This window comes from Rhinatrema bivittatum, chromosome 9 (assembly GCF_901001135.1).
Source record: "Rhinatrema bivittatum chromosome 9, aRhiBiv1.1, whole genome shotgun sequence".
In the NCBI taxonomy this organism is placed as follows: domain Eukaryota; kingdom Metazoa; phylum Chordata; class Amphibia; order Gymnophiona; family Rhinatrematidae; genus Rhinatrema; species Rhinatrema bivittatum.
In genome coordinates, this window is record NC_042623.1 from 212,697,828 (window position 1) to 212,707,219 (window position 9,392).

Consider the following 9,392-nt stretch of genomic DNA (forward strand, 5'->3'; position numbering starts at 1 on the left):
TAAATCAATACAGGTAAATAGGAAACAGACACAAATAAAGATAGAATATTAATCAAATGACAACAAAGTACACTTATGTCTTCCATCTATAAGCCAGTGTCGTTGGAAACCTGGAAGGCTGCAAGCCCAGGGACCCTAAAAAGAACCGGCAGATTCGCTCTTTGTTCCTTTCAGTTCATCCAACTAAAATAAGCAAATGCAATGCCTTATATATCCCTCTGCAAGTCAGGAGTTTTAATTTGCACTTTAACCAGGAAGGAATTTCAGTACTAGTCCTTGATCTTCCCATTTGTTAAAAGATACCAAATGTCTTAACTCATTATCTGCTCATTGGTATCGGTACTACCGTAATCTTTGGTATTTGATTTTCCCAGATGTTAAAAGACACCAGATGAAACAGAAATATAGAAACATAGAAATGACGGCAAAAGAAGACCAAATGGCCCATCCAGTCTGCCCAGCAAGCTTTCGAACTTTTTTTTCTCATATGTATCTGTTACTCTTGGCCCTTAGTAACCTTTTGGTTCTATTTCCCTTCCACCCCTGCCATTAATGTAGAGAGCAGTGTTGGAGCTGCATCTAAGTGAAATATCTAGCTTAATTAGTTAGGGGTAGTAACCGCTGCAATAAGCAAGCTACACCCATGCTTATTTGTTTACCCAGACTATGTAATTCAGTCCTTGTTGGTTGTTGTCTGTATATAGATCCACTTTTCTTCATTCCCCCCTGTTATTGAAGCAGAGAGCTATGCTGGATATGCATTGAAAGTGAAGTATCAGTCTTTCTCCCCTGCCTTGAAGCAGAGAGCTATGCTGGATATGCATTGAAAGTGAAGTATCAGTCTTTCTCCCCTGCCGTTGAAGCAGAGAGCTATGCTGGATATGCATGAAGTATCAGACTTTCTCCCCTGCCGTTGAAGCAGAGAGCTACGCTGGATATGCATTGAAAGTGAAGTATCAGTCTTTCTCCCCTGCCGTTGAAGCAGAGAGCTATGCTGGATATGCGTGAAGTATCAGTCTTTTCCCCCTGCTGTTGAAGCAGAGAGCTATGCTGGATATGCATTGAAAGTGAACATCAGATGTTCCCTGGCACCATCTTAGCTTTTTATCAGCTCATTGTTGCCAGACTATCTCAGGAACAAAGGGAACAAGGACAGCAGTAGTGTCATGCCTTTATACAAGCTTTGTTCTTAAATTATATGCAATATATTGATCCATATTCATCAATCATTAGAGCCTGTTCTGATCCATAGCTCTCAATTCACGGTACAAAGTCTTCCGGGGATCTAGCTAGCTGCCTAAAATTATCTTCTTACAAAAGGCCACAAGTAAGACAGAAGATCACAGGACAAGGTAGAAGGGCAAAGAAGAAGTCCAAGCAGCAGGAAAGCAAGGCAAGGCAAGGTGACTCAATGAAGAGGCAATGAGTTGTGAGAGAGGCAGGGCTAAATAGGGTTGCCTTGCTGAGTCATGGAACCATCAAGGAGGTGGCTAGGACAGAAGCAAGTGTGGCTGCGCAAGGACCTCTGCTAGCAGGAAGACTAGCAGCCGGAATCGTGACATATTGGGGCAGATTTTCAAAGACCTACGAGCGTAAATCCTGCGTAGGGGGGTTACGCGCACCAGGACTATTTTCAGAAGGCCCGGCAGCACGCATAAAGCCCCAGGATGCGTGTAAGTCCCGGGGCTTGATAAAGGGGGCGGGGTCAGCGGCTTCTGGCACAGTGCCCATTTGCCGCTGTGTGCCAGCAATTGGACGGCGCGCGCAACTTGCGCCTGCATGGAGGCAGGCGCAAAAGGTAAAATAAAGATCAGGGGAAGTTATAGTAGGGCTAGGAGAGGAAGGTTAGGGGAAGGGGTGGGAAGGTCAGGCTAGGGGGAAGGGAAGTTCCTTCTCAGGCCTCACTTATTTCGGAGTGGCCTGGGAGGGAATGGAGGAAGCCAGCGCGGCTCAGTGCGCGCAAAGTACACAATTGTGCACCCCCTTGCGCACGCTGACCCCAGATTTTATAACATGCACGCGCCTGCATGCGCATGTTATAAAATCAGGCGTATATGTGTGCGTGCCAGGTAGCGCACGCACATATAGGCCACGCATGCTCCTTTTAAAATCTATCCCATTGTGTGCAATTCTGGTCACAATGTCTCCAAAAAAATAGAATTAGAAAAGGTACAGAGAAGGGTGACCAAATGTATAATTGGGATATAAATTGTCAGCGCTTATGTTTTGAGTATATCTTTGCTTATGTTTTAAGGATATCTTTTTAATATGTATTTGTAATTTTTATTGTAATCCGCTTATCATGGCAGGTGCTTTATAATTGTAAAAATAAATTATTTAAATAAATAAATGATAAAAGGGATGGAATGATTCTCCTATGAGTGTTAGGAACACAGCTCACAGTATGGCCCTGCAAGCTGCTGTACTCACCTCAACGCCACCAAGAGTGGCTGAGGACGCCGCCGACACACTCCTGTGGCTATGCTGCTGCTGACTTCTCAGTACTGCCGAGCGCGGCCCCACATACTGCCAAGCTGCTTCTGTCCCAGAACCTCCTTAGGCATGCGTGCTCATATGTGCACATTATATAAGCCCTGCAGAGGAAAACGCTGAGTGGTGCCCTCTGATGACGTCAGGCCAACCAGCCTATTTAAGTAAGGACCTTGCAGCATTACTTCACCTCAGCAATGCGTCTCCTGCTTTGCAGTGTGTGTTGCCTATTGCTCCTGGTTCCTGATTCTTATCCAGCCTTGCCTCGTCTTCTCCAGCCTTTTTCATTTAGCCCACCTTGTTCAGCCTCGCCTTGTCCTATCTTTCTTGTCTAGTGTTTTCAGTGTGTCTTCATCCACCCTTGATGTGACTCTCTGGATCTTGACCACTTGCTTGGACCTGACAACGATTGGATCTGATAACAATTGTCTGGCCACTCTTGCTAGCTGCCTGTCCCAATGTTAGCCTGTCTCTGATTCCCTTAGTCTGCTGCCTGCCCTGACCCCGATGTGTTTTTGGATTTTAGTTATCTTCTCTGCCCTAGGGACCCGCCTAAGTCCTGCTGACCGCCAGAACCCAAGGGCTCAATCTGCGGGGAAGGCGACTGGTAAAGGTGAAGCTCTAGACTGTCCTGCTACAGAGCACAATTGCCAGCTGCCAGCATAGGCCTCAGTTTGCCTTTGAGGCTGTATTTACACCGCAGCACAAAGGGCTCACACACCCGCTATCCTTCACAATGAGGAAATGCTGAAAAGCTTAGGATTCTTCAGCCTGGAGAAGAAACAGCTGATGGAGATATGATAGAGGTCTACAAAATCATGAGTGGAATGGAACAGGTAAAATCAATGAAGTTACTAAGTAGTACATTTAAAACAAATAGGAGAAAATATTATTTTTCTCAGATCATAGTTAAGCTCTGGAATTCATTGCCAGAGTTGGTGGTGAAGGCAGTTGGTATAGCTGGTTTGGGAATTGTTTGGATGGGTTCCTAGAAGAAAAGTCCATGAACCATTATTGGGGTGGACTTGGGGAGATCCACTGCCTGTCTCTGGGATAGGCAGCATAGTATCCTTGTGTTATGTTCTATAGGGTTTGGGTGGACCCTTGGACACTGTGGCAGCTGACCACGCCCATGGGGGAAGTCCCGTGAGGGGCCACAGGTCAGGCTCAGCTCTGGACACACAAACATAGATTATATCTTTTATTAGACAGTTTGTGAAGCCACCAGAGGTGGTGGTAGTGAGTAGAAGATGGACCCCGGCTGGACTAATATTCCTCAGGGTGCTATAACAGCGGCTTCTCCGGTAGCAGTACTGTAGGAAGAAGAACTGAGAAAATGAGTACACTGAGACATTCACAGAGTCCCCTGTATGGAGAAGCCCCGAGATAGGGAGAGCTGGCCCTCGAGGAGCGTGTACCAGATCCCTGGGTGCAGAGACTCGTTGGCAAGTACTCACGCAGCAGTTCTCCATAGAAGATGGCACTGGTGCTGGAACGGAGGCAGGCCCTCGAGGAGCGAGTACCTGGTTCCAGGGAAACAGCTCTGAGGAGTAGATGGTAGTGGTACTCACAGATGGTGTCTGTAGCGAATTCTTCCAAGTAGAAGAGGAGATGGACACAGGAGTGAGTCAGGGAACATGGGCCCTCAAGAAGCGAGTACCGGTTTCTGATAGTGACCTGAAAGAAGTAGAGAATCCCCCGAGGAGCGGGTACCCTGTTAACAGCAAAGAGTCCAAATAGCAGTTGGAGGCAGAGTAGCTGGATACGGAGAGCGAATCCCATCCATAGGAAATCCCTTGCTAACTCAGAGGCTAGCAATAAACAGGCTTAAATATCCGGGCAGCGTGACATCATCACAGGGGGACGCCCCTGAGGTTCACACCATAGAGGAAATAATAATGAGGGCTGCGCGGCGAATGCGCCCTAAAGTACATGAAAAGCATGGCGGGAGGCAGCGCCCAAGCTGGTCCGGGGACGCCGGAGAGGGCGGCAGGCAGACGCCGCAGCAGCCAGTCATCCACAGGGAGCAGGAGGAGTCACAGAAAAAGAAAGGTAGGTGGAGTGAAGCCGTCGGGCAGTGACGGTTGCAATACCTTGGCCTGATCTCCTGACCTTGTCCCTGAAACACGGTCGGAGCATTGCAGAGGCCGAAGGGCATGACGAGATATTCGTAATGGCCGTCTCTTGTGTTGAATGCAGTCTTCCACTCGTCACCGGGCCGAATTCTCACCAGATTATATGCCCCCCGAAGATCCAATTTCGTGAAGACCTTGGCTCCTTGTAGGCGATCCAATAGTTCTGGAATCAAGGGTAGCGGGTAGCGGTCACGCTGCGTAATGCTGTTCAGGCCGCAGTAATCAATACAGGGTCGGAGGGACCCATCCTTCTTACCGACGAAGAAGAACCCAGCTCCGGCCGGGGAGTTGGACGGTCTGATGAATCCTCGGTCCAAGTTTTCTTTGATATAGGTGGACATGGCCTGGGTGTCCGGGAGTGAAAGTGGGTAGACCCTCCCTTGAGGTGGCGTGGTGCCGGGGATCAGGTTGATCGCACAGTCGAAGGGCCGGTGCTCGGGGAGTAGCTCGGCCTTCTCTTTCGAGACTATGTCTCGAAAGGCGTGGTACTGGGGTGGTAGCGCTAGTAGTGTTGTCAAGAGTGGTATCAGCGGTCGAGGCCGGGCCGACAGACATTCCTTAAAGCAGGTCGGCCCCCAGGACGTAATCTGGAGGAAGTCCCAATTGATCATGGGAGAGTGCTTCCAAAGCCATGGCAGGCCTAACACGACTGGATATATGGATCTCTCCAGGATGAGGAACGAGATTTCCTTGAGGTGTAGGAGACCAGTGCGGAGCATTAGTGGCTGAGTACGAGTGGAAATGGTTCCAGGAAGTGGGGTCCCCTGAATCGAAGAGATACATAAGGGGGGTTTCTGAGGTTGGACCCCAAGCTGGAGTTGCTCTACCAGGTCCCAGACGATAAAGTTCCCCCCGGCTCCGGAATCCACCAGGGCTAGGGTGTCGAAGTTCCCATCCGGGAGAATCAAGGTTACTGGAACAGTACACGGGGAGGCAGAGGTGATGTTACCTAGAGTTAACTCCCCGACTGACTCTAGGTCTGAGCATATCCCGGACGCTCGTGACAGTGGGCAAGGAAATGCCCCTTGTCGCCGCAATGAAAGCACAGGCCCTGGAACCAGCGCCTTCTCCTCTCCTCTTGGGAAATCAGACCCCGGTCCAACTGCATGGGTTCAGCATCATGCAGCCCCGGGGAAGCTGGAGGAGAATGCTTGGTTCGGGAAGGCGTGGTTCCGGAGCCCCCGAGTTCTCGAGCGGGTCTCCTCTCCCGGAACCGGCGTTGGATGCGGCGGTCTATGCAGTCGGCCAGGTCAATAAGATCATTCAAGTCGTCCAGGAGATCTCTGGCCGCCAACTCATCCTGAAGTCATGGAGAGAGCCCCTCCAGGAATATGCCATGCAGGCTATCGCTTTTCCAATTCAGCTCAGCAGCCAGGGTTTGAAACTCTACGGCATACTCTGCCAAGGGACGTTACCCTGCCATAGCTGGAGTAATTCAGACGTGGCCGTGGGTCTGCGGGAGGGCTCGTCAAAGATCCATCGGAAAGAAGTGACGAACTGAACTAAGTTGGCTAAGCGAGGATCCTGGCGCTCCCATAGGGAAGAGGCCCAAGCTAATGGCCTCCCATCCAAGAGGGATATAATGTAGCTCGTTTTGATCTGGTCAGTGGGAAAGTGCGCTGGCAATAGGTTGAAGCGGATATAACATTGGTTCAAGAATCCGCGACACATTTTCGCATCCCCTGAGTACCGCAAAGGTGCTGGTATCTGTATGGGCGCAGACAGCCCTGTGTTAGGGATGGCTACCGGTACAGGGGAACCGGAAGCGGCGGCTCCTTCCACCCGGTCCGCTAACCTCTACACATTTGCCACTAGTGAGTCGAGGCAAATTTGCTGCTGTTGCAACCTTTTTGCAATTCCTGGGATGGCTTTCAAGGTCGAGAGGTCCGCCGGGTCCATGGCCTTGCAAACTGTTATGTTCGTGGACCCTTGGGCCAGCTGAGACTGCAGGTGTTGTGCTGTGGATACCCACAGTGGGCGTTGCAGCCGGAGACGGCGCTGAGGAGAGACTTTGAAGACTGCTTCACCACTGGAAGTCCGAGGTCCCCCCAGGAGGAGCCCGTAGGGACCCGGGCCTCTTGGTCGTAGGAGGATCCTATGCGACCAAGGATCAGAAGGGCAGCCTGCCGAGGTAATCCAACGATGAGAAGACGCCCAGGAGGTCAAAAGAGACTTCACCCTTGGAAGCCCACAGTCCCCCTGGGAGGAGCCCGTGAGGACCTGAGCCGCTGGACCTTGTCCCTGAAACACGGTCGGAGCACCTCCGGGCGGTGATGAACAAATACCTGTGGCAGTGGGAAGAGATGAAACCGAAGTCCAGGAACAAGCCAAGGTTGGGAGCCAGAAGTCAGATATCGAATGCCAAAACCAGGGACGGAAGCAGAAGCTGGAGTCGAAGAACGAAGCAAGGTCAGGAGCCAGGAATCAGATGAGAGGAACAAGCAGGAACCGGGAATCAGGAAGCACAACTAGCTACTCCGAAGAGTCAACCTCGTTGCAAGGCACTGGTTAGCTGTGGCTGCCGGGTTTAAATAACCCGGCAGTGTCTGACGTCAGCAGGAAGGCGTCCTCTATCTTCCCGTGCTGGCCCCTTTAAACAGAGAGCCCCTGCGCGTGCGCGCGCCTAGGGGGCGGGGCCAGCGGTGGATCGGCGGCGGCGTCTCCCTCGCAGGGGGGATGCCGTAGTAGGCCGCGTCTCAGGCCTGGGCAGCCGCGTCTCGGGTTCGGCGAACCGGAGGTGAGTGGAGATCCCTGGGCACAACCCGGCATCGCAACACACTCATCACTTGCAAATGCATGTGAATGAAGCTATTTGCTATTCACTCCCAATGCAAAAGAAAATGTGCATCTAAGACGCACATTTTTGTGCTCAGAAATTAACGCCTGCCCGGTAAATTTCTGAGCACAAAATTCGGCATCTGTTTTCCTAACCGGCGGACGGCCGACGCTCGCAGGCTCCCATTATCAAGCAGGCGCTAGGAGTGCACAAGTGACCCTAGCACCTCCTTGATAATGTGACTCCTAATTTTAATATTGTATGACGCCCCCAGGAGGGTTGCCTGGGGGCATGATAGGAAAGCGGGCGCTGACTGTTCAGCACCCGCTTTCAGCGCACAAATATTGCATCGGCCCCTTATTGTTTTAGGTTTCTCAGGCTAGGCAGTTCACAGATGAAGGCTTTTTGAAGCTGCTTGTCACCGTTTAGTTATAGGATGCTTTTTTTTACAGACATGTCTTTTAAATGAATACTCTGGCCTCGGTTAAGGTTAATTTAATTTAAAATAAACTATGATTCTCAGTCGCTGTCTCACAAGAGTTCTTAAGATTATCACACAATCTCAATGGTAGGAATTGTGGACCCTTGGCCCGAGGTGGGATTGTTGCTACTTGAAGGGTTGGGCCCCACAGGTCCCCACCATCGGGAGGCGAGGCTGGCTGGGAACAGAGGCAAGCTGGGACTTTGCCTGTACCAACCCTCGCTCCCTGCAGGATGAGCCCTCGGGTGCCAGGGCCAGCAGGACTTAGGAGCACCTCTGTGTGGCTGGTCCCGGAGAGGGTAGATGACAGGGTGCAGAGAGTGTCAGAGGTTAGGCACAGTTCAAGACAGGAGCACTCTTGGAGGGAGGAGGAGAAAGAGTCTCAAGGAGTGCAAGGTCACTGCAGCTCCGAAGAGTGTAGAGCAGGACCACGTGGGAGTGGCCTCGAGATGAGGAGATGCAGGTGCAGAGACTTGAACTGTGGTATGCTGAATAGTGGCTAGAGCGTGGAACCCGCTGTAGCAGGTGCCAGGAGAGTATCAGCACAGAGGGACTGCTCGAGACATGGCAATGCGGTGACAGGACCTTCTGTAGTAGAAGCGCAGGGGAGTGCTCCTAGGAGTGGGGACACCGAGACACAGTCCGATAGAGTTACAGCACTGAGTCAGGTCTTGATGAGTAAAAGCACTGGAGCAAGATCCTCAATGTAGAAGTGCCATGGGAGTCCTGAAGAGGAGAGGGTGCTGTGGTAGGGGCACAAATGTAGAGTCACTGAGCCAGGCCCCGAGGAGCGGGAAGCGCTGAGAGAGAGTCCAGGTGAAGAAGCGCTGAGCTAGGCCCCGAGGAGCGGGAAGCACTGAGGGAGAGTCCAGGTGACATAGCGCTGAGCCAGGCCCCGAGGAGCGGGAAGTGCTGAGAGAGAGTCCAGGTGAAGTAGCGCTGAGCCAGGTCCCGAGGAGCGGGATGCGCTGAGACAGGAACCCGGGTGGAAAAACGCAGAGATCCGAAGGCAGGAACAACAGGTCCATAGAAAAGGAACTGGCACCAATAGGAACCAAGGAACTCGTTGCCAAGTCAATTAGTAGTGGCTGGAGGTAAGGCTTAAATATCCCAGACCCGTGACGTCATTAGCTGGGGACGAGCCTGAAGTTCCCGCCATTGACCCTTTAAAAGGAGGACAGATGGCACCGCTCGCGCTTAAGGAGACCTAGGGTCGGAACGCTGGTCGGTGGCGGCATAGTTGCCACGTGGAGTACAGGGAGTCAGGAGGAACACAGCGGCAGCGATTGGCCACCGCCGTGAGTGCACCGGGGGTAGTGAGCCAAGCATGACATGATGTGAGTTGAGCCTGCCGTGGGTGGCCACGGCCAGCAGCCATAACAGTACCCCTCCTTCTAAGCCCCCCTCCCGGGGGTTTCGGTTTCACGGATGGGTGGCATGGAATTGCTTGATGAGGGTTTTATCAAGAATATTGGTGGCTGGTTCCCAGCTATTCTCTTCCAGTCCAAAA